Below are 23,879 nucleotides of genomic sequence, written 5' to 3'. Positions count from 1 at the left end.
CTGAACATATGAATAGCAAAGTGGTTTTACAATAGAGATGAATAGGAAGACTATTGCATTTGTTGAGCAAATTTTTCAAGTGTCTTTTGGAGCAGACCCATTCCAAAAGACTCCCTTAAAATCTTGTGTGTACGTACCTAACAAGACGGACTGGACCAGGGCTGGAAGGTGGGATGACTGAGAGCCAAGTGAATATAATCTTTTTTACTTTTTTTTATCCTTTCCTGGCCCTTTATAATCTAGAAAAATGGTGAACAGCTACCATTTTACTGGGTTTGCATGAGTTGCAAAAAATTGGAATTCGGTGATTCCAAATGTTTTGTGAAATCCAAGGTGAATTAGATTTTCTTTGAAGCGTTACACTTAACTCTCTCGCCCCAATTAATCACTAGAATGGGTTTCTCGATCATCCGTTTTTCTTAATTTCTTATGGCAGCAAATGAAACAACTATTATATGAGACTGACGAGCAGAGTGCTGTATTTGACTTTCGCCTTCGGTCTCCTAGGGAATGAATGGAGAGGCATTGCGACTGCTCAACCATGCCACTCAATACAAGAAGAAAGGGGGATCGTGACTCTCAAGTGTTAGCACTTGGTGGAGAATCATAGAATGTTAGAGTTGGAAGGGACCTCCAAGGTCATCGTGTCCAACCCCCTACTCAATGCAGGATTTATGCAGATCCTCCAGAGATCAGACATTTTTGTTTATCCATGTAAATGTCATTTGTGGAGAAGTCCTTTTACTTCAAAGGAGTTGTTTATAGACAAGACTACTCTTCATATGTCCTATTAAGGTCGAAAGCTTTTAGAGAGGGGGTACTATGCTCGCGACCCGCTTTAAGTGCCAGTATAGACACAATGATGTGGCTTTCCTCAGCCATAACAGTTCATGGTAGAAGGTTAGCGATGTCGGATTACCAAGATGGTGGTCGATGATCAATTGTGTTGGGTAGACCACCACAGTAGATTGGCCAAGTTGTAGGCTAACTATCGAATTAAGTTGCCAAGATTTTTCTTCAATTCCCCATTAGTGAACCCTAAAAACTATAGATTGATTCTTCTCATTTCATGCAAACTTTCAGAAATTCCCAGCTTGGCAATCGTGATTCTCCCATATTAGCTTTTGCCCTTTTATTGTACAACAAGATCACTGGTCACTTTCATCAAGCTGTGGCTCAGGACTTAACGAAGGAATTTGCTCTATAGACTTGAGAAAATGTATAAGTTCCTGAAAACTTGTCCCCATCGGCTGGTGCTTTTAATTCTGCACTTTGGGATGATTAGAAGCAGCATTAGACCTGATAAGACAATGTGTGCTGGCTGAGCCGAGAAGTTCTGCGATGCCAAAATCCTATCATCTCAATTACAAAGTGACAGTGAAATCTACTAATGTCTACTGAACGCAGTGTAATCTTCAAAATGTATATTCTTTGTGAATATTGCATATTTATACTTCTTTATAATCCTATTAGAAACACTTCTAAAAGTATTTTTTTTCTCCGAAAAGGCACAGTTCTGCCAGTAAAGGGGTTGTGCGCTTTCAGCAATCTTCATCTCATAGGCGCAGTTACTGGAAGTGTAGAAAAACAAACTGAACTTTACTTACCCTCCCCAGGTCCAGCGCTGATTTTCTGCCAATGCTCCAGTCTCTGTTGTTTGTCTGCAGTGGTTTGCCTTAGTGATTGGATGCAGTGCTATTGATGGATGTCACCGCTGCAGCCAAACAGAGGGCTGGACATGGGCAGAGACAGGACTACATTTTAGTAAAAAAAAAAAAAACAATTTTTCATGGACCAGAGTAATTAAATTCTATAAATCACCTGTGGCTTCTTAATTCTTACTGCTCCTACACATAAATGTCCTGACTCACGTAGTCTTCACTTGCGAGGGTTTCTGCTGTTCTGATACCTCCTGGCATCCACAATCCGGTCCAGCAAATTCTGAGCTCAAAAATGGCGCTTTTTCCATTTTGAGTTCGGCATTGTGTCCAAACTGTAGTTTCCTACTAAATATCGGGTTCTGGCTTGATCTGGAGAAGCACACAATACATTTTGGAGTCCGTTTTCTCCTGTTGCCATTGTGAAAATGAAAAATTTTGAGCTATAGCAATGTGTTCACAGCCCATTGTTATAAACATTTTAGTGGAAAAAAAAACAATCTTTCATTTTCCTAATCCAATATTATAGAACTCGGTGAACCACCTGTGGGTTCAAGATGCTCATCACATTTCTGGAGGAATTCCTGGAGGGGTGTAGTTTCCAAAATGTGGGCACAACATGACTTATTACAGACAAATTTATTCTCTAAAAATTAAACAGTGCTCCTTCCATTCCCAGCCCTACAATGTTACGACCGCATGTCATTTATTGGCGTACTCTAAATAAATTGTACAAAAAATTGTGGGTTCCATTTTCCCGATTACCCTTGTTAAAATGATAAGTTTGAGGCAAAAGTAAGATTTTATTAGAAAAAAAAGTTGTTTTTTAATATCACAACCCAGTGTTAAAATTCTGTGAAGCATCTGTGGCTTCAAGTTCACCACATCTCAAATTAATTCCTTGAGGGGTCTAGATTTCAAAATTAGGTCACTTGTTGGGGGCTTTTGCTTTTTTTGGCACCTCGGGGACTCTGCAAATGCAACATGGTGCCAACAATTTATTCCAGCCAAATTTGTGCTCCAAAAACGAAATAATGTTCCTTCCATTCGAAGCCCTGAGGTGTTACCAAATAGTAGTTTTAGTATTGCCACATTCAAGAGAAATTATGTACTAAAATGTGGCATACATGTTCTCCTTTTACCCCTTGGGGAAATGAAAAATTTGGGGTTGAAGGAACATTTTAGTAGAAAAAAATTGTAGTTCTTAAATTTTTCATTCCACATTGTGTTAATTCCTGTGAAGCACCTGAAGGGTTAACAAACTTCTAAAATGCAGTTTTGAATACTTTATGGGGTGCAGTTTTTAAATGGGGTATTGTTTGTGGGGGTTTTCATATAAAGGGCCTCTTAAAGACACTTTAAAAGGGAAGTGTTCTTTAAAAAAATAATAGGTTTTGAAAATTTCATTCAAAAATTGCTGCTAAACTTTGAAGCCTTCCAACATTCGAACAAAATATAGGGACGTGAAAAATGACGCTGATTTTAAGTAGACGTGTTAAACGTTATTTATTAACTATTTTGCGCTGTGCGGAGTTATAAGCATAGAAAAATTCAAAATTTGGCTTAAATTTACCACTAATATAAAGTACAATGTGTCACGAAAAAACATTCTCAGAATCACTTTGATAGGTGGAAGATTTCCAAAATTTTGACCACATCTCTAGGTTATGCCATCACTATATGATTGGCAGGGGTTTAACCTTTGTGCCACCCACTCATCCTAAGAATGAAGGAGACAATTTACTATTTTAACCCTGTTTTAATTTCCAGTTTCACGGAACGACGAGAAAAGAAAACATGGAGGAATAGCGATATGGGAAAGTAATGATATTATTTGGATATTTTAAACTTTTTTATTTTTAAACTGATTTTTATTTATTTCTATTTTTTTAATGTTATATTTCTGTAGGTTTGCACTTAGTTTTCTAAAATATTGTGACTTCTATTTCCTATTATCAGAATCAAGTAGGACTATGATACAAGGAAGGGCGGCAGCGTAACGTATTTTTCAACATCGTGTTCTTCTCGTAAGCGTCTTTCAGCACAGAGCAGCGTCCATGAGTCGGCTTTGTATACTATAAAAATGTAATAATGCCGGATCATAATAACGATGATGAGTGAAGCAATCCAAAATCAACAAACACAAAATGAAGCAAAAATGCCAAAGAACACACAATGTGAGCACTGGGAACCTCTCCCAAAAATAACTGCAAATTGCTTGTTTACAGTACAACAGATAAGCGTTATATTGTTAAAAGAACACTCCCCTTCCAAATCATATAGCTACCTATCAAACTTAGTGTTCAAGATACTGAAATAGACCTTGTTTTTTTTCATGCTGAAAATCTGCCAAAAATTAGCAGTTTGAAAGCACAGATGGGTCAAGTATTTGGCTGCTATATAAATATTTCACACACATTGTCGTTCCAAATAGAATAGTGCAAAAAGCTCCAACAAACCTAAAGGAAAAATTGAATTTGCTATTTTATATCTTTTACCATATTAAAATAAATAATTCATAACATTCATCATCCATTCATCATTTTGTTCATAAGGGCAGTATTATAGTAGTTATATTCTTGTACATAGGGGGCAGTATTATAGTAGTTATATTCTTGTACATAGGGGCAGTATTATAGTAGTTATATTCTTGTACATAGGGGCAGTATTATAGTAGTTATATTCTTGTACATAGGAGCAGTATTATAGTAGTTATATTCTTGTACATAGGAGCAGTATTATAGTAGTTATATTCTTGTACATAGGGGCAGTATTATAGTGGTTATATTCTTGTACATAGGGGCAGTATTATAGTAGTTATATTCTTGTACATTGGGGCAGTATTATAGTAGTTATATTCTTGTACATAGGAGCAGTATTATAGTAGTTATATTCTTGTACATAGGAGCAGTATTATAGTAGTTATATTCTTGCACATAGGGGCAGTATTATAGTGGTTATATTCTTGTACATAGGAGCAGTATTATAGTAGTTATATTCTTGTATATAGGATCAGTATTATAGTAGTTATATTCTTGTACATAGGGGGCAGTTTTATAGTAGTTATATTCTTGTACATAGGAGCAGTATTATAGTAGTTATATTGTTGTACATAGGGGGCAGTATTATAGTAGTTATATTGTTGTACATAGGGGGCAGTATTATAGTAGTTATATGCTTGTACATGGGGGCAGTATTATAGTAGTTATATTCTTGTACATAGGGAGCAGTATTATAGTAGTTATATTCTTGTACATATGGGGCAGTATTATAGTAGTTATATTCTTGTACATATGGGGCAGTATTATAGTAGTTATATTCTTGTACATAGGGGGCAGTATTATAGTAGTTATATTCTTATACATAGGGGGCAGTATTATAGTAGTTATATTCTTGTACATAGGGGGCAGTATTATAGTAGTTATATTCTTATACATAGGGGGCAGTATTATAGTAGTTATATTCTTGTACATAGGGGCAGTATTATAGTAGTTATATTCTTGTACATATGGGGCAGTATTATAGTAGTTATACTCTTGTACATAGGGGCAGTATTATAGTAGTTATATTCTTGTACATAGGAGCAGCATTATAGTAGTTATATTCTTGTACATAGGGGGCAGTATTATAGTAGTTATATTTTTATACATAGGGGGCAGTATTATAGTAGTTATATTCTTGTACATAGGGGCAGTATTATAGTAGTTATATTCTTGTACATAGGGGCAGTATTATAGTAGTTATATTCTTGTACATAGGAGCAGTATTATAGTAGTTATATTCTTGTATATAGGAGCAGTATTATAGTAGTTATATTCTTGTACATAGGGGGCAGTATTATAGTAGTTATATTCTTGTACATAGGAGCAGTATTATAGTAGTTATATTGTTGTACATAGGGGGCAGTATTATAGTAGTTATATTCTTGTACATAGGGGGCAGTATTATAGTAGTTATATTCTTATACATAGGGGGCAGTATTATAGTAGTTATATTCTTATACATAGGGAGCACTATTATAGTAGTTATATTCTTGTACATAGGGGGCAGTATTATAGTAGTAATATTCTTGTACATAGGGGGCAGTATTATAGTAGTTATATTCTTGTACATAGGAGCAGTATTATAGTAGTTATATTCTTGTACATAGGGGTCAGTATTATAGTAGTTATATTCTTGTACACGGGGGCAGTATTATAGTAGTTATATTCTTGTACATAGGGGGCAGTATTATAGTAGCTATATTCTTGTACATAGGAGCAGTATTATAGTAGTTATATTCTTGTACATATGGGGCAGTATTATAGTAGTTATATTCTTGTACATAGGGGGCAGTATTATAGTAGTTATATTCTTGTACATAGGGGGCAGTATTATAGTAGTTATATTCTTGTACATAGGAGCAGTATTATAGTAGTTATCTTCTTGTACATAGGGGTCAGTATTATAGTAGTTATATTCTTGTACATAGGGGGCAGTATTACAGTAGTTATATTCTTGTACATAGGGGCAGTATTATAGTACTTATATTCTTGTACATAGGAGGCAGTATTATAGTACTTATATTTTTGTACAAAGGAGCAGTATTATAGTACTTATATTCTTGTACATAGGAGGCAGCATTATAGTACTTGTATTCTTGTACATAGAGGGCAGTATTATAGTACATATATTCTTGTACATATGGGGCAGCATTATAGTACTTACATTCTTGTACATAGGGAGCAGTATTATAGTACTTATATTCTTGTACATATGGGGCAGTATTATAGCAGTTATATTCTTGTACATAGGGACAGTATTATAGTAGTTATATTCTTGTACATAGGGGCAGTATTATAGTAGTTATATTCTTGTACATAGGGGCAGTATTATAGTAGTTATATTCTTGTACATAGGAGGCAGTATTATAGTAGTTATATTCTTGTACATAGGGGCAGTATTATAGCAGTTATATTCCTGTACTTAGGGGCAGTATTATAGTAGTTATATTCTTGTACATAGGAGCAGTATTATAGCAGTTATATTCTTGTACATAGGGGCAGTATTATAGTAATTATATTCTTGTACAGTGGTGGCCAAAAGTATTGGCACCCCTGCAATTCTGTCAGATATTATTCAGTTTCTTCCTGAAAATGATTGCAATCACAAATTCTTTGGTATTATTATCTTCATTTAATTTGTCTTCAATGAAAAAACACAAAAAGAATTGTCCTAAAGCCAAATTGGATATAATTCCACACCAAACCTCAAAAAGGGGGTGGACAAAAGTATTGGCACTGTGTGAAAAATCATGTGATGCTTCTCTAATTCGTGTAATTAACAGCACCTGTAACTTACCTGTGGCACCTAACAGGTGTTGGCAATAACTAAATCACACTTGCAGCCAGTTAACATGGATTAAAGTTGACTCAACCTCTGTCCTGTGTCCTTGTGTGTACCACATTGAGCATGGAGAAAAGAAAGAAGACCAAAGAACTGTCTGAGGACTTGAGAAACCAAATTGTGAGGAAGCATGAGCAATCTCAAGGCTACAAGTCCATCTCCAAAGACCTGAATGTTCCTGTGTCTTCCGTGCGCAGTGTCATCAAGAAGTTTAAAGCCCATGGCACTGTGGCTAACCTCCCTAGATGTGGACGGAAAAGAAAAATTGACGAGAGATTTCAACGCAAGATTGTGCGGATGGTGGATAAAGAACCTCGACTAACATCCAAACAAGTTCAAGCTGCTATGCAGTCCGAGGGTACAACAGTGTCAACCCGTACTTTTAGTCGGCATCTGAATGAAAAGGGACTGTATGGTAGGATACCCAGGAAGACCCCACTTCTTACCCCGAGACATAAAAAAGCTTGGCTGGAGTTTGCCAAAACTTACCTGAGAAAGCCTAACACGTTTTGGAAGAATGTTCTCTGGTCAGATGAGACAAAAGTAGAGTTTTTTGGGAAAAAGCATCAACATAGAGTGTACAGGAAAAAAAAAGAGGCATTCAAAGAAAAGAACACGGTCCCTACAGTCAAACATGGCGGAGGTTCCCTGATGTTTTGGGGTTGCTTTGCTGCCTCTGGCACTGGACTGCTTGACCGTGTGCATGACATTATGAAGTCTGAAGACTACCAACAAATTTTGCAGCATAATGTAGGGCCCAGTGTGAGAAAGCTGGGTCTGCCTCAGAGGTCATGGGTCCTCCAGCAGGACAATGACCCAAAACACACTTCCAAAAGCACTATAAAATGGTTTGAGAGAAAGCACTGGAGACTTCTAAGGTGGCCAGCAATGAGTCCAGACCTGAATCCCATAGAACACCTGTGGAGAGATCTCAAAATGGCAGTTTGTAGAAGGCACCCTTCAAATATCAGGGACCTGGAGCAGTTTGCCAAAGAAGAATGGTCTACAATTCCAGCAGAGCATTGTAAGAAACTCATTGATGGTTACCGGAAGCGGTTGTTCGCATTTATTTTGGCTAAAGGTTGTGCAACCAAGTATTTGACTGAGGGTGCCAATACTTTTGTCTGGCCCTTTTTTGGAGTTTTGTGTGAAATGATCAATAATTTGATTTTTGCTTCATTCTCTTTTGTTTTTTTTCCTTGCAAGCAAATTAAATGAAGATAATAATACCAAAGAATTTGTGATTGCAATCATTTTCAGGAAGAAACTGAGTATTATCTGACAGAATTGCAGGGGTGCCAATACTTTTGGCCACCACTGTATATAGGAGCAGTATTATAGTAGTTATATTCTTGTACATAGGAGCAGTATTATAGTAGTTATATTCTTGTACATAGGAGCAGTATTATAGTAGTTATATTCTTGTACATAGGGGGCAGTATTATAGTAGTTATATTCATTTACATAAGAGCAGTATTATAGTAGTTATATTCTTGTACATAGGAGCAGTATTATAGTAGTTATATTCTTGTACATAGGGGCAGTATTATAGTAGTTATATCCTTGTACATAGGGAGCAGTATTATAGTAGTTATATTCTTGTACATTGGGGGCAGTATTATAGTAGTTATATTCTTGTACATAGGAGCAGTATTATAGTAGTTATATTCTTGTACATAGGAGCAGTATTATAGTAGTTATATTCTTGTACATAGGGGGCAGTATTATAGTAGTTATATTCTTGTACATAGGGGACAGTATTATAGTAGTTATATTCATTTACATAAGAGCAGTATTATAGTAGTTATATTCTTGTACATAGGAGCAGTATTATAGTAGTTATATTCTTGTACATAGGGGCAGTATTATAGTAGTTATATCCTTGTACATAGGGAGCAGTATTATAGTAGTTATATTCTTGTACATTGGGGGCAGTATTATAGTAGTTATATTCTTGTACATAGGAGCAGTATTATAGTAGTTATATTCTTGTACATAGGGGGCAGTATTATAGTAGTTATATTCTTGTACATAGGGGGCAGTATTATAGTAGTTATATTCTTGTACATAGGGGGCAGTATTATAGTAGTTATATTCCTGTACATAGGGAGCAGTATTATAGTAGTTATATTCTTGTACATAGGAGCAGTGTTATAGTAGTTATATTCTTGTACATAGTGGCAGTATTACAGTAGTTATATTCTTGTACATAGGAGCAGTATTATAGTAGTTATATTCTTGTACATAGGTGCAGTGTTATAGTAGTTAATTATATTCTTGTATATAGGGGCAGTATTATAGTAGTTATATTCTTGTACATAGGAGCAGTATTATAGTAGTTATATTCTTGTACATAGGAGCAGTATTATAGTAGCTATATCCTTGTACATAGGGGGCAGTATTATAGTAGTTATATTCTTGTACATTGGGGGCAGTATTTTAGTAGTTATATTCTTGTACATAGGAGCAGTATTATAGTAGTTATATTCCTGTACATAGGGAGCAGTATTATAGTAGTTATATTCTTGTACATAGGAGCAGTAATATAGTAGTTATATTCTTGTACATAGGGGGCAGTATTATAGTAGTTATATTCATGTACATAGGAGTAGTATTATAGTAGTTATATTCTTGTACATAGGAGCAGTATTATAGTAGTTATATTCTTGTACATGGGAGCAGTATTATAGTAGTTATATTCTTGTACATAGGAGCAGTAATATAGTAGTTATATTCTTGTACATAGGGGCAGTATTATAGTAGCTATATTCATGTACATAGGAGCAGTATTATAGTAGTTATATTCTTGTACATAGGAGCAGTATTATAGTAGTTATATTCTTGTACATGGGAGCAGTATTATAGTAGTTATATTCTTGTACATAGGAGCAGTATTATAGTAGTTATATTCTTGTACATAGGAGCAGCATTATAGTAGTTATATTCCTGTACATAGGGGGCAGTATTATAGTAGTTATATTCTTGTACATAGGGAGCAGTATTATAGTAGTTATATTCTTGTACATAGGAGCAGTATTATAGTAGTTATATTCTTGTACATAGGGGACAGTATTATAGTAGTTATAGTCTTGTACATAGGAGCAGTATTATAGTAGTTATATTCTTGTACATAGGGGGCAGTATTATAGTAGTTATATTCTTGTACATAGGAGCAGTATTATAGTAGATATATTCTTGTACATAGGAGCAGTATTATAGTAGTTATATTCTTGTACATAGGAGTAGTATTATAGTAGTTATATTCTTGTACATAGGAGCAGTATTATAGTAGTTATATTCTTGTACACAGGGGACAGTATTATAGTAGTTATATACTTGTACATAGGGGGCAGTATTATAGTAGATATATTCTTGTACATAGGAGCAGTATTATAGTAGTTATATTCTTGTACATAGGAGTAGTATTATAGTAGTTATATTCTTGTACATAGGAGCAGTATTATAGTAGTTATATTCTTGTACACAGGGGACAGTATTATAGTAGTTATATTCTTGTACATAGGGGGCAGTATTATAGTAGATATATTCTTGTACATAGGAGCAGTATTATAGTAGTTATATTCCTGTACATAGGGGGCAGTATTATAGTAGTTATATTCTTGTACATAGGGAGCAGTATTATAGTAGTTATATTCTTGTACATAGGGGGCAGTATTATAGTAGTTATATTCATTTACATAAGAGCAGTATTATAGTAGTTATATTCTTGTACATAGGAGCAGTATTATAGTAGTTATATTCTTGTACATAGGGGCAGTATTATAGTAGTTATATCCTTGTACATAGGGAGCAGTATTATAGTAGTTATATTCTTGTACATTGGGGGCAGTATTATAGTAGTTATATTCTTGTACATAGGAGCAGTATTATAGTAGTTATATTCTTGTACATAGGAGCAGTATTATAGTAGTTATATTCTTGTACATAGGGGGCAGTATTATAGTAGTTATATTCTTGTACATAGGGGACAGTATTATAGTAGTTATATTCATTTACATAAGAGCAGTATTATAGTAGTTATATTCTTGTACATAGGAGCAGTATTATAGTAGTTATATTCTTGTACATAGGGGCAGTATTATAGTAGTTATATCCTTGTACATAGGGAGCAGTATTATAGTAGTTATATTCTTGTACATTGGGGGCAGTATTATAGTAGTTATATTCTTGTACATAGGAGCAGTATTATAGTAGTTATATTCTTGTACATAGGGGGCAGTATTATAGTAGTTATATTCTTGTACATAGGGGGCAGTATTATAGTAGTTATATTCTTGTACATAGGGGGCAGTATTATAGTAGTTATATTCCTGTACATAGGGAGCAGTATTATAGTAGTTATATTCTTGTACATAGGAGCAGTGTTATAGTAGTTATATTCTTGTACATAGTGGCAGTATTACAGTAGTTATATTCTTGTACATAGGAGCAGTATTATAGTAGTTATATTCTTGTACATAGGTGCAGTGTTATAGTAGTTAATTATATTCTTGTATATAGGGGCAGTATTATAGTAGTTATATTCTTGTACATAGGAGCAGTATTATAGTAGTTATATTCTTGTACATAGGAGCAGTATTATAGTAGCTATATCCTTGTACATAGGGGGCAGTATTATAGTAGTTATATTCTTGTACATTGGGGGCAGTATTTTAGTAGTTATATTCTTGTACATAGGAGCAGTATTATAGTAGTTATATTCCTGTACATAGGGAGCAGTATTATAGTAGTTATATTCTTGTACATAGGAGCAGTAATATAGTAGTTATATTCTTGTACATAGGGGGCAGTATTATAGTAGTTATATTCATGTACATAGGAGTAGTATTATAGTAGTTATATTCTTGTACATAGGAGCAGTATTATAGTAGTTATATTCTTGTACATGGGAGCAGTATTATAGTAGTTATATTCTTGTACATAGGAGCAGTAATATAGTAGTTATATTCTTGTACATAGGGGCAGTATTATAGTAGCTATATTCATGTACATAGGAGCAGTATTATAGTAGTTATATTCTTGTACATAGGAGCAGTATTATAGTAGTTATATTCTTGTACATGGGAGCAGTATTATAGTAGTTATATTCTTGTACATAGGAGCAGTATTATAGTAGTTATATTCTTGTACATAGGAGCAGCATTATAGTAGTTATATTCCTGTACATAGGGGGCAGTATTATAGTAGTTATATTCTTGTACATAGGGAGCAGTATTATAGTAGTTATATTCTTGTACATAGGAGCAGTATTATAGTAGTTATATTCTTGTACATAGGGGACAGTATTATAGTAGTTATAGTCTTGTACATAGGAGCAGTATTATAGTAGTTATATTCTTGTACATAGGGGGCAGTATTATAGTAGTTATATTCTTGTACATAGGAGCAGTATTATAGTAGATATATTCTTGTACATAGGAGCAGTATTATAGTAGTTATATTCTTGTACATAGGAGTAGTATTATAGTAGTTATATTCTTGTACATAGGAGCAGTATTATAGTAGTTATATTCTTGTACACAGGGGACAGTATTATAGTAGTTATATACTTGTACATAGGGGGCAGTATTATAGTAGATATATTCTTGTACATAGGAGCAGTATTATAGTAGTTATATTCTTGTACATAGGAGTAGTATTATAGTAGTTATATTCTTGTACATAGGAGCAGTATTATAGTAGTTATATTCTTGTACACAGGGGACAGTATTATAGTAGTTATATTCTTGTACATAGGGGGCAGTATTATAGTAGATATATTCTTGTACATAGGAGCAGTATTATAGTAGTTATATTCCTGTACATAGGGGGCAGTATTATAGTAGTTATATTCTTGTACATAGGGAGCAGTATTATAGTAGTTATATTCTTGTACATAGGAGCAGTATTATAGTAGTTATATTCTTGTACATAGGGGGCAGTATTATAGTAGTTATATTCTTGTACATAGGGAGTAGTGGTATAGTTATTGTAGTCTTGCCTATTAGAGGTATTGTTATGGTATATGGTCCATGCAGGAGGTGGGAATACTATGTAGTATTTTGTACTGGAATCTTCTCTGATATCTATATGCTGAATTATAGGATATGGAGAGGGGTTGTCGAGCTGTTATTCTTCTTGTCTTTATTTTGGATCCTATCACAGTATATTATCCCATATAATGCTGTAATTTACCTGCATTACATTTGTCACGATTATAAATGACTCAGAAACAGAAAACTAAAGGAGCAAAGCAACAAAATACGAGAATAAAAGGAATATGCTGCAATCCCCGAGTGGTCGAGTCCTGAGCTGAGCCGTGTTCAAGCCATTAACCCAGGTAATTTCCTCTGTGTATTCTGAATTCAGAGACAGCCTATGGGGTCCAGACGTCCTGATTTACACCGGACTCCTGTGGAAATGGCAGAATATATCTCAATGTAAAGCATGTGAAGAAAGATGTTATATTATAGCGGAGAGGGATAAGTTGGGGGCGGTGAGTAGAGGATCCCGGGAACTGACAAACTTACAGGAAGATCTGTCTCCCGAAAGAAGGAAGAAAACACAAATGATAAGCAGAGGATTAATAATCTTTATAATAATAATCTTTTTATTTGTATAGCGCCAACATATTCTGCAGCACTTTACAATTCACAGGCATTATGGGCACTGTCCCCATTGGGGCTCACAATCTACATTCCCTATCAGTCTTTGGAGTGTGGGAGGAAACTGGAGAATCCAGAGGAAACCCACACAAACACGGGGAGAAGATACAAACTCCTTGCAGATGTCGTCCTTGGTGGGATTTGAACCCAGGACCCCAGTGCTGCAAGGCTGCAGTGCTAACCACTGAGCCACCATACAGTGCTAACCACTGAGCCACCGTGCTGCCCTAGGATTATGTTCTTCTGAGATGAAATCACAAATAGTCCTATTCTGTCAATTTCTGAAAGTAATGCTTTACATTGGCACCATTACCTAGTGATACGGATCCCAGGAGACCAGAGCTTGAGATTCCCAATTCTGAAAGTAGTGACCGTCTCTAAGGCTATGTTCACACATTTTGGTTTTTTTCATCCTTTTTTTTATGCAAATTTTCAGCTGCGTTTTGCAGTACCAGCAAAGTCTATGAGATTCCAGAAATCTCATGCACACATCATGGTTTTGGGTTTTTTTATAAGGATTTTGTGCTTTGCGTGTTTGTTTTTTTTGCAAAATAGAGCACGTCACTTCTTTTAACATTTTTTCACCCTTTGGAAGTAATGGGTGGTGGAAAAAAAACGCACCAAAAACGCAGGTGTTAGGTTTTTCAGTGTTTTTTGTGCCAAAACCAGAATAAGATTTTATATATATATATATATATATATATATATATATATATATATACACATGCATAAAAGAGACAAAAGGACAGTGAAAAAAAAACGCTGAAAAAGCGCACCAAAAAACAAGCAAAAGCAAGAAAAATCCTGAACAAACCTCCTGGCAAGAGATCAGGTTTTGCTGCAGAAAAAAAAAAACGCAAGGTGTGAACATAGCCTAAAAGTATTAATAAAACACCTGAGGAGTTAGCGAAACCAATGCAAAGTAGTTGCAAAAATAACTACTGTTACCCATAGTAATCATTGGTGCTTTGGGTCATGTCTAGGCTCTTCGCATACTTTATTTTGCTCCTGCGCCTTTCCCTGAAATAAAACTTGGTCCTCTGCCTAAAAAACATTTGAAAATTCCAATCTTAAGAGGAAATGTAACTATCCCGAATTAAAGGGGTTTTCCCATCAAGGACATTCACGGCATATCCGTGGGTATTCCATAATTGCATATAGATGCGGGTCCCACCGATGCGACTCAAGACTATGCCAAGAATGAGGCCCACTGTGCACCTCTGAGAATAGAGCGGTGGAGAAGCACACAAGCAGTATTGATGAGTAAATCAGCCAAAATTTCGGCATCTTCCAGTGCCCAGTAAAGCAAATCTGTCGCCAGATTTTTGCTATGTGATTGGAGATGTAGGGACAGAGACCCTGATTACAGTGATGTATCACTTATTGGTCTGCATGCTGTCATTCTAATACAATCTCAGTTTTCTCTGCTGCAGATCTAGCAGAGCTCAGAATGCTGTATAACTCAGCTCACATCACTGATTGGCAGCTTTCTGCCTAGATCAGGAGAGCAGACTGTCAGTCATTACATGTCTCACTCTGGTAACGCTCCTTTCATTTATAATAAGCTCTGGAAGCAGATTCCCGGGGAGATCTATGTCTTGCCCATAGATCTTAACAGCTTATTTTACAAATTAAGAATAATGTGAATTTCTCTGGAATAAGACATCGAATCGCAGATATCAAGGTATCATTTAATTCAACCTGCGAGCTCATACAGAAGATTCCCTTTAAACAACCAGAGAATTTTTAAGTTTATAACAAGTGGCAAGAGAACAGCCTTTCAATATCTTGTAAATAGAAAAAAAAGTTACATAAAAGGCTTCATTCTTCACAGACTTAGACTTTTTTGGAAAATTGTTGCAATTTAATACATTTAAAGCACTGAGCTCCTTTTAAGAATTGTTTTCTGTAATTTCTCATCTGTGGCATTGCATCAAGAGTAGTGTTGAGCGAGCATGCTCGTTACTGCTCGGTACTCGCCCGAGCATCACGCTACTCGGGATGTTCGGCGAGCACCGAGCATTTCCGGGTTACTCAGGCGGGAGCTCGGGTCTCCGCCCTGCACGTTTGGCGCTCTTTACAGAGCCAATGAACATGCAGGGATTGCCAGCCAGTCACTGTAATGCTGCAGCCATGTTGGTTGTGGGCATTACAGTGATTGGCTGGCCGCACAGCGTCACCTCGAGTATTTAAAACCGGGCGCCGCCATCTTGGACACAGTCGCTCCGGATCAGACAGTGTAGGGAGAGTGCTGCTGAGCTAGGGAGAGATTTATACTACGAAATAGTTAGCGTAGGGTCTGTAAAGGCTGCCAGATCAAACAAACAGTCCTTCTCTGGACTAATATCCATCCCAGGTATATCAGGCAGGCAGGCAGGCTGTATAGGAGACACAGTGGTTATACCAGCAAACGCTGCATTACAGTCCTGTGTGCTCCTGTTGCTGAAATTGCTGGACTTAGCTCCAGGTGTCGGGGGCCAGGAAAAATCCTTTTTTTTTTCATCTAAATCCTCTTTTTTTTTTCCTCCTTCACACTGTACAAATACCAGTCTTATTAACCTATTGGTGTCCCCCCCCCCCCAAAAAAAAAAAAAACAGTGTGTCTCTGTTGAAAAGAGTCTGGTATAGGCCACAGAAACAGAAGTGTGGTTTTGTAGTTCCACGGGTCAAATCTCTGTATTATCCAGTTTTGGGCCTTTTGTATCTAAAAAAAACAGTTTGAATGTGTCGCTCACTGTTCAGCCGCAAATATATATATTTAAAAAAGTCTGGTATACACCAGTAAATTATAACTGTGGGTTTGCTGTTCCACGGTAAAAATCTCTATTATCCAGCTTTTCGCATTTTTTGCAGTAAAAAAAAAATTTAATCGTGTCTCCCTGATTGTCCAGACACAAAAATATATCTGTTGAAAATAGTCTGTTGTAGGCCCGACAAATCCCAGTGTGGTTTTGCAGTTCCACGGGTCAAATCTCTGTAGTATCCAGTTTTGGACCTGGATGTCTGACATATGTACCATCCTGACAAACTTTGAGGAGGCCACCAAGATGGTGAGTGGTGATGACGCCATCATTAGTGTCAGCATCCCACTTGTCTGTCTTTTGCAACGCTCTCTGCAGAGAATTAAAGAGGAGGCATTGCAGCCAGAGAATGATGAGATGGATCAACAAGCCGTAGCGGGCGATTACACACAGCCCAGCCTCATCTCATCCCAACGTGCATTGGGGGACAATGAGGGAGAGGAGGAGGGGGAGGAAGAACAGGAGCTGGTATCATGCGCTGTAGACAGTAGTACCTCTACAACTGTCATACCGTCGGTTCAGCGTGGGTGGCCTGAGGACAGGGGGGAGGAGGAGAGCATGCTCAGTCGTTATCTTGGTGAGGACACGGAAATCTTGCCCGTTACCAGTCTGGCACGCATGGCTGACTTTATGTTATGCTGCCTTAACCGTGACCCTCGCGTTGTCAAAATGTTGGGTGACAGTCATTACTGGTTGGTGACACTTGTAGACCCCCGCTACAAGGAGAACTTTCACTCTCTTATTCCTGAGGTGGAGAGGTCTACAAAAATGGGGCAGTACCAGAAGGCCCTTGCTGCAGAACTGTTAAAAAAATTCCCATCTGAACACGCTAGCAGCAGAGGTCACAGTTCGTTGTTGCCCAACCAAGGCGTACATGCGAGAGAGACGCAACTCCAATCCAGCAGAGGCAGGGGAACACTGTCAACGTTCTGGGACAGTTTTCTCAGACCCTCCCTTCGGACAGACCCTGAGGAGTGAGGTACTCTCACAAGGAGTGGAAAGTTTCAAAAGATGGTGAGGGAGTACCTTGACGACCATACCAGCGTCCTCCGTGATTCCTCTGTGCCTTTTAATTATTGGGTATCCAAGCTGGACACTTGGAATGATCTCGCTCTGTACGCCTTGGAGGTCCTGGCTAGCCCTGCCGCTAGCGTGTTATCGGAGCGTGTTTTTAGTGCCGCTGGGGGAATTATAACTGACAAGCGCACTCACCTGTCAACTGACAATGCTGACAAGCTGACCCTTATCAAAATGAACAAGGGCTGGATTGGGCCAGACTTCTCATCACCACCAAATGACAGCAGAGTAACATAAAGTCAAATCCACTGTGTTATTTCGGGAGGTGTATTCACATGCACCGCTTCACACCCACACATGGGTATACACTTCCTCATTTCGGCTGTTTTATGTTCTTCTCCATATCCTCAGCCTCCACCACCACTATACCACCAGGGTGACCGTGGTCCGTGTTGCCATTATTGAAAGTTCCTCCATCCTGATTTTTGTCAGCTTTTGCTTGGAAGGCATAAGCAAAGACTGTGGGAGACCCACTCCCCAATAATGGGAATAATATTTTTAAGATGATGTACTGTATGGCTCTTCCAAGGAGCATTAAAAGCGTCTTGTTATACCACTCTGACCTCCACGTCTCTTCTGAGGGGCATTAAAAGCGTCTTGTTATACCACTCTGACCTCCACGTCTCTTCCAAGGGGCATTACAACCATCTTGTTATACCACTCTGACCTCCACGTCTCTTCTGAGGGGCATTGAAAGCATCTTGTTATACCACTCTGACCTCCACGTCTCTTCCAAGGGGCATTACAACCGCCTTGTTATACCACTCTGACCTCCACGTCTCTTCTGAGGGGCATTAAAACCATCTTGTTATGCCACTCTGACCTCTACGTCTCTTCTGAGGGGCATTAAAAGCGTCTTGTTATACCACTCTGACCTCCATGTCTCTTCTGAGGGGCATTAAAAGCGTCTTGTTATACCACTCTGACCTCCACGTCTCTTCTGAGGGGCATTAAAAGCATCTTGCTATACCACTCTGACCTCCACGTCTCTTCTGAGGGGCATTAAAAGCGTCTTGTTAAGCTACTGGGACCTCCACGACTCTTCGAACGGGCATTGCATTTCCTCATAATTTTTGGAAGCTTTTGCTTGGAAGGCATAAGCAAATACTATGGGAGACCCACTTCCCAATAATGGGAATAATGTTTGTAATATGCTGTACTGCATGGCTTTTGTAAGAGGCATTCCAAGTTGCGCCGTCCTAATTTTTTGAAACTTGTGCTTGGAAGGCATAAGCAAATACTATGGGAGACCCACTCCCCAATAATGGGAATAATCTTTGTAATATGCGGTACTGTATGGCTCTTGTAAGGGGCATTAAAACCGTCTTGTTAAACTACTGCGACCTCCACCACTTTTCCGAGGGGCATCAAAACCGTCTTGTTAAGCTACTGTGACCTCCACGTCTCTTCAAAGGGGCATTAAAAGCGTCTTCTTAAGCCACTCTGAACTCCACAGCTCTTCCAAGGGGCATTGAAATGTTGTTTTTAATTACCTCTAATCTCCACGACTCTTCCAACGGGCATTGCATTTCCTCCTAATTTTAGTCAGCTTTTGCTTTTCAATGCAAAGGCGAAAACTAAGGGAGACACACTCCCCAATAATGGGTAGAAGGTTTTTAGTAAGCTGTAATCCACGTCTGTTTCAAGGGGCATTGCAGTTCCTCATAATTTTTGGAAAGCCTTCCATTCACTACTTAAGCCAACAGTGTACAGGAGACCCAGTTGCTATAAATGGAAAAAACGGTTTAGTTAAGGCCCTCTGACCTCCATGTCATTTCCAAGGGGCATTGGAGTGTCTCAAAATTTTTGGCAGGCATTGCACTCACTGTATGCCCTATAACTGTGTAGCCGAACCGCTCCTTTTGTTACAGAAACATATCCTACAAGACATGTGTGGTTGACTGGCCTGATATTGATGTGAATGGTCCCTGTTCCTCCTGCTCTTTCTCCTTTGCCACTGCCTCATCCATCATTTATCACCTGAAGCTTTGTTTTAACGGGAGTCATAGAACTTGGATAGTAGCAGGAAAACATCCAGCAATCCTCGGAGGAGGTAGGATATGCGCCAAAACGCTGACCACCTCAAGCCTAGCCGCTACTACATACATGCGCTTGCATTCCTTAAAAACAAAGCCGATGCTAACTTCTATCATCCTCATCATGCTCCTCATCTTGGCACTCTCAACTCCCCTGATGGAGAAACCAGGGCCCACTGGAGGAGTCTGGTTCTCTGGTGGGCTCGTCCAATGCTGCCCTAAAGCAGGCCGGGCTAAGAAAAGTGTGTGGGGGGATGTTCCAAGGAGAAATAGGGGCGGCTGGGGACCGTTTATGGACACCCAGCTGCCCCCCGGCGGCTGGGGACCGTGTGTGGACACCCGGCCGCGGGGCAGCTGGGGACCGAGTATGGACACCCGGCCGCCGGGCGGCTGGGGACTGATTATGGATTCCAGGCCGCCAACGCAGCCATGACGTGGTGGCCAGATTCCGCCTCCACATGCCTAAAAGGCCCAATTTCAAGTGCAAGCAAGCAGTACGGTATTGCAGCCTGGGAGCGGGTGGGTGGCAGACTGCATTGCAAGGAATGGGAGAGGTACAATTGAACACTGCCCTGGGACAAGGACTTGAACGGGGATAGTTGCAAGTCTGCAACGACAGGTGCAGGGTGGGAGGCATCTTCGCATGTGCCATGAACAGGGGTTTGGCATGCACACACTACAGCGGAATAGGCTGTCCTTCCCACTAAATGAACTGGGGAGGGCACAGGTAATGCTTTGGTATGCGCGCTTAATCTTATGTATAAGGCACACCGGGACAAATAGGGGCGGCTGGGGACTGAGTATGGATACCTCGCTGCCGAAGCAGCCATGAGGTAGTGGCCAGCTTCGGCCTCCTCCAAACTAAAAGGCCCCATTTCAAGAGCAAGCTAGCAGTATGACATTGCAGCCTGGGGGTGGGTGGGTGGTAGGCTGCACACTTACGCTTGCATTAACAGAAAACAAAGCAGATGCTAACTTGTATCATCATCATCATGCTCCTCACCTTGGCACTCTCAACTCCCCTGATGGAGAAGCCAGGCCCCACCGGAGGAGTTTGGTTCTCTGGTGGGCTAGTCCAATGCTGCCCTAAAGCAGGCCGGGCTAAGAAAAGTGTGTGGGGGGATGTTCCAAGTAGAAATAGGGGCGGCCGGGGACCGAGTGTGGACACCCGGCCGCCGGGCGGTTGGGGACTGAGTATGGATTCCAGGCCGCCAACGCAGCCATGACGTGGTGGCCAGATTCCGCCTCCACATGCCTAAAAGGCCCAATTTCAAGTGCAAGCAAGCAGTATGGTATTGCAGCCTGGGTGTGGGTGGGTGGTTGGCTGCATATTTGCGCTTGCATTGCAAGGAATGGGGGAGGTACAATTGAACACTGCCCTGGGACAAGAACTTGCACGGGGATAGTTGCAAGTCTGCATCTTCTGATGCGGCAAGGATGACTTTTGATGGGCACACTTTTAGGCAATGACCTGGGTGTCAGTGATGCTTCCAGGGGTCTTCCCCATGCTGTTCCCATGTCTTTTCAACACTGTATGCATGTGTCACACAGCACATGGCCAGATAAGGATTGTAAAATGTTAAAATGACATTTCCCGGTGAATGCATTTGTCACGGTTGAAAGCAATACAAAAATGCAAAAGCGCGTAAAAAATGCTACTTTTGAACATAGCCCAAGGTGTGGAGGAGTATTTTTTTGGGGGTTATTTATTTTACCTTATACACAAGTCTTTACCCTGGAAAGAAACTTCCTTAACATATTTCACAGGAAAGCAGTTTCAGTTTCGTTTTTGAACGTTTTATTGGGAGCCCTTAAAAGTGGCTTAATACCTCTGACCACGTTGTTGACAGCAGTGACCTGGGGGTCAGAAATGCTTCCTGGGGCGATCCCCATGCTGTCCCCATGTCATTTGAGCACTGTCACTATCGTTTTGGGCACTTGTTAGGCTTTTAAAAGACTGCCAGGGGTGCCGCCGCAAAAATGCTCAGGTCTCCCATAGACTAACATTGGGCTCGTTGCTCGGGTCGAGCACCCGAGTATCACGGCGAACTTGGCCCGAGCTTCGAGCACCCGAGCATTTTAGTGCTCGCTCAACACTAATCAAGAGTAATACTGATTACTCTGCTGAGACTGTCCCAGTCTACACAGCAAAGCTCACAGTAAGACATAGGGAACAGGAGATGTTAAATAATAATAACTTTACGGACCACGTTATACAATATTTAATCTTCATTTTATGGTGTTTTAGTGCAGACTAAATAACATGTGCTTCACTAAATTGCGTTTCTCTTCTTCTACTGTAATATAAATCCAGACATCCGTTGTGTGAAGCCTCGGACCATTGGAAAGATTTCTCAGTTTGGAAGGAAAACAGCGAAGAGGGAAGAATTGTTAGTGAATTGTAAGGAAGTATGCAAATATTAAACACCATAAAAGTCTCATTATTTCTATCTGCAGCCAAGATGATGACTCACAGGATCTATCGAGAGTGACAAAGCATTGAAAGATGGCAGCCAGGAAATCAAGCCGCATCTCATAGCTCGGAGAGCGACACAACAATCCCTATGCACCCGCCTCGTAAACGTGTGTAGACGACCTAGATGAAAGTGTTGGTGATGACGGCCTCACAGCTGGACGGCCATTTAAGCCCGCTGTTTTAATATGTTGTAAAAAAACATAGTCAGGATTTAATCTTTTGAAATCTCAGGATCAACATTTGGGGCTTTCTTGCTGAACTTCAAAGGCAGGACCAAACTTCAGACTCGGTTTAAGGGCTACTCTTCAGGTGCAGGGATTATTTCTGACAAGCACTTTTCATATGTTTCATTTCTTGCTGCTTATTATAGTAAAGTCAGGTTTATGTATCCTCATTCTGAAATTAAAAATAGGCAAGACCCCCTCCCTCCATGAGGCATACACACGTGCACGCACTGGATGATTTTTTTCATGAGTCTTACCATAACTCCTCATGCAGAAGGCAGAGCCTACATAGAGACAGACGAAGGTTCGTAGCTATAGGGGGGCGAAGAAGTAGTAGTCATCTAAACCCTGATATCTGAGGGACCCTGAAGGAGACACCAGAATTACAGATTTTTGGGCACTTAAATGGTGTTGCATATAGGGCTTTTCCACAAGTATTCCTTTGCATATTGTATCCGATGGAGCACATCACAAACTTTTTTTCGTAGGTTGCATAACTGTTCTGTCTAGCTTGCTGTCCACTGCCTGTTGTCAAGCGTAATCCTTCTCTAGGCTCAGAGACATTGAGATAGATGGAGAGGGGTCATTTTCTCTCTATAAAAAAGTGGGGGCAGGTTTTTGTCAGCTCCTGCTCTCCTCTCAAACTGCATACAGTCATAATGGAGAGGCGGACTTTCAGTACAGGACTGGCACGCTATTGAAAACAAATGGGGAGCAATGCTAGGAAGTAAGAGAAAGGATATTCCAGCACCTAAAGTGCTGGCAAAATGTTGAGAAACTGCCACCTTCAAAAGAGTGGAGAGCTAGTTACAATTGTTACAGGTCATAATAGATGAGGGTAAGAGGACTGGTACATTTTAAGTGTCGGGAACAAAGTACTAAATTTTACATATTAGTGCTATAACTTCTTCCTCCGACGGTTGAATAACAGCACAAGCCTCAGAGCCCTCATAAAAAAAGCCTGTCATAGAATTAGCTGGTGGCACCATTGTATCTGTGTTACAGATGTGCTACTGTGTTACTTTTTATAGGACTCTCCCAACTTCCTATAAAAAGATAGATATGCCCCAATTCCTGTAGACAAAGACTCCCCACTTACTGTAGAAATACAAAGTTGCACCTCATCTTCCTATAACCCGTCTCAACATCTCTGTTGCTAGAGAAAGATTGCACTTGACAACTTCCTATAAAAAGACAAAGACCCAACCCACTTCTTGTAGACAAAGACTGCTTCTACTTCCTGCAGAGAGACAAAGACCCGCCCAACATCCTGAAAAGAGACAAAGATCCACCTCTACTTCCTGTACAAAGACATCTCCCACTTCCTGTAGAGATAAAGACCTGCTCAACTTCCTATAAAAAGACAAAGACCCGTCCTACTTCCTCTAGACAAATACCCGCCCCACTGACTGCAGACAAAGACCCCCTACTTCCTGTAGAGAGACAAAGACCCTGCCCCACTTCCTGTAGAGAGGCAAATACTGCCCCCACTTCCTGTAGAGAGATAAAGACCTGCCCAGCTTCCTGTAAAATGAAAAAGACCGCTCCCACTTCATG

The sequence above is a fragment of the Phyllobates terribilis genome, unplaced genomic scaffold (genome assembly GCF_046119375.1).
Source record: "Phyllobates terribilis strain yellow unplaced genomic scaffold, ASM4611937v1 Scaffold_4__5_contigs__length_816908805, whole genome shotgun sequence".
NCBI lineage: Eukaryota > Metazoa > Chordata > Amphibia > Anura > Dendrobatidae > Phyllobates > Phyllobates terribilis.
The sequence above is the reverse complement of the archived record's forward strand: the minus strand, read 5'-3'. Positions refer to the sequence as shown.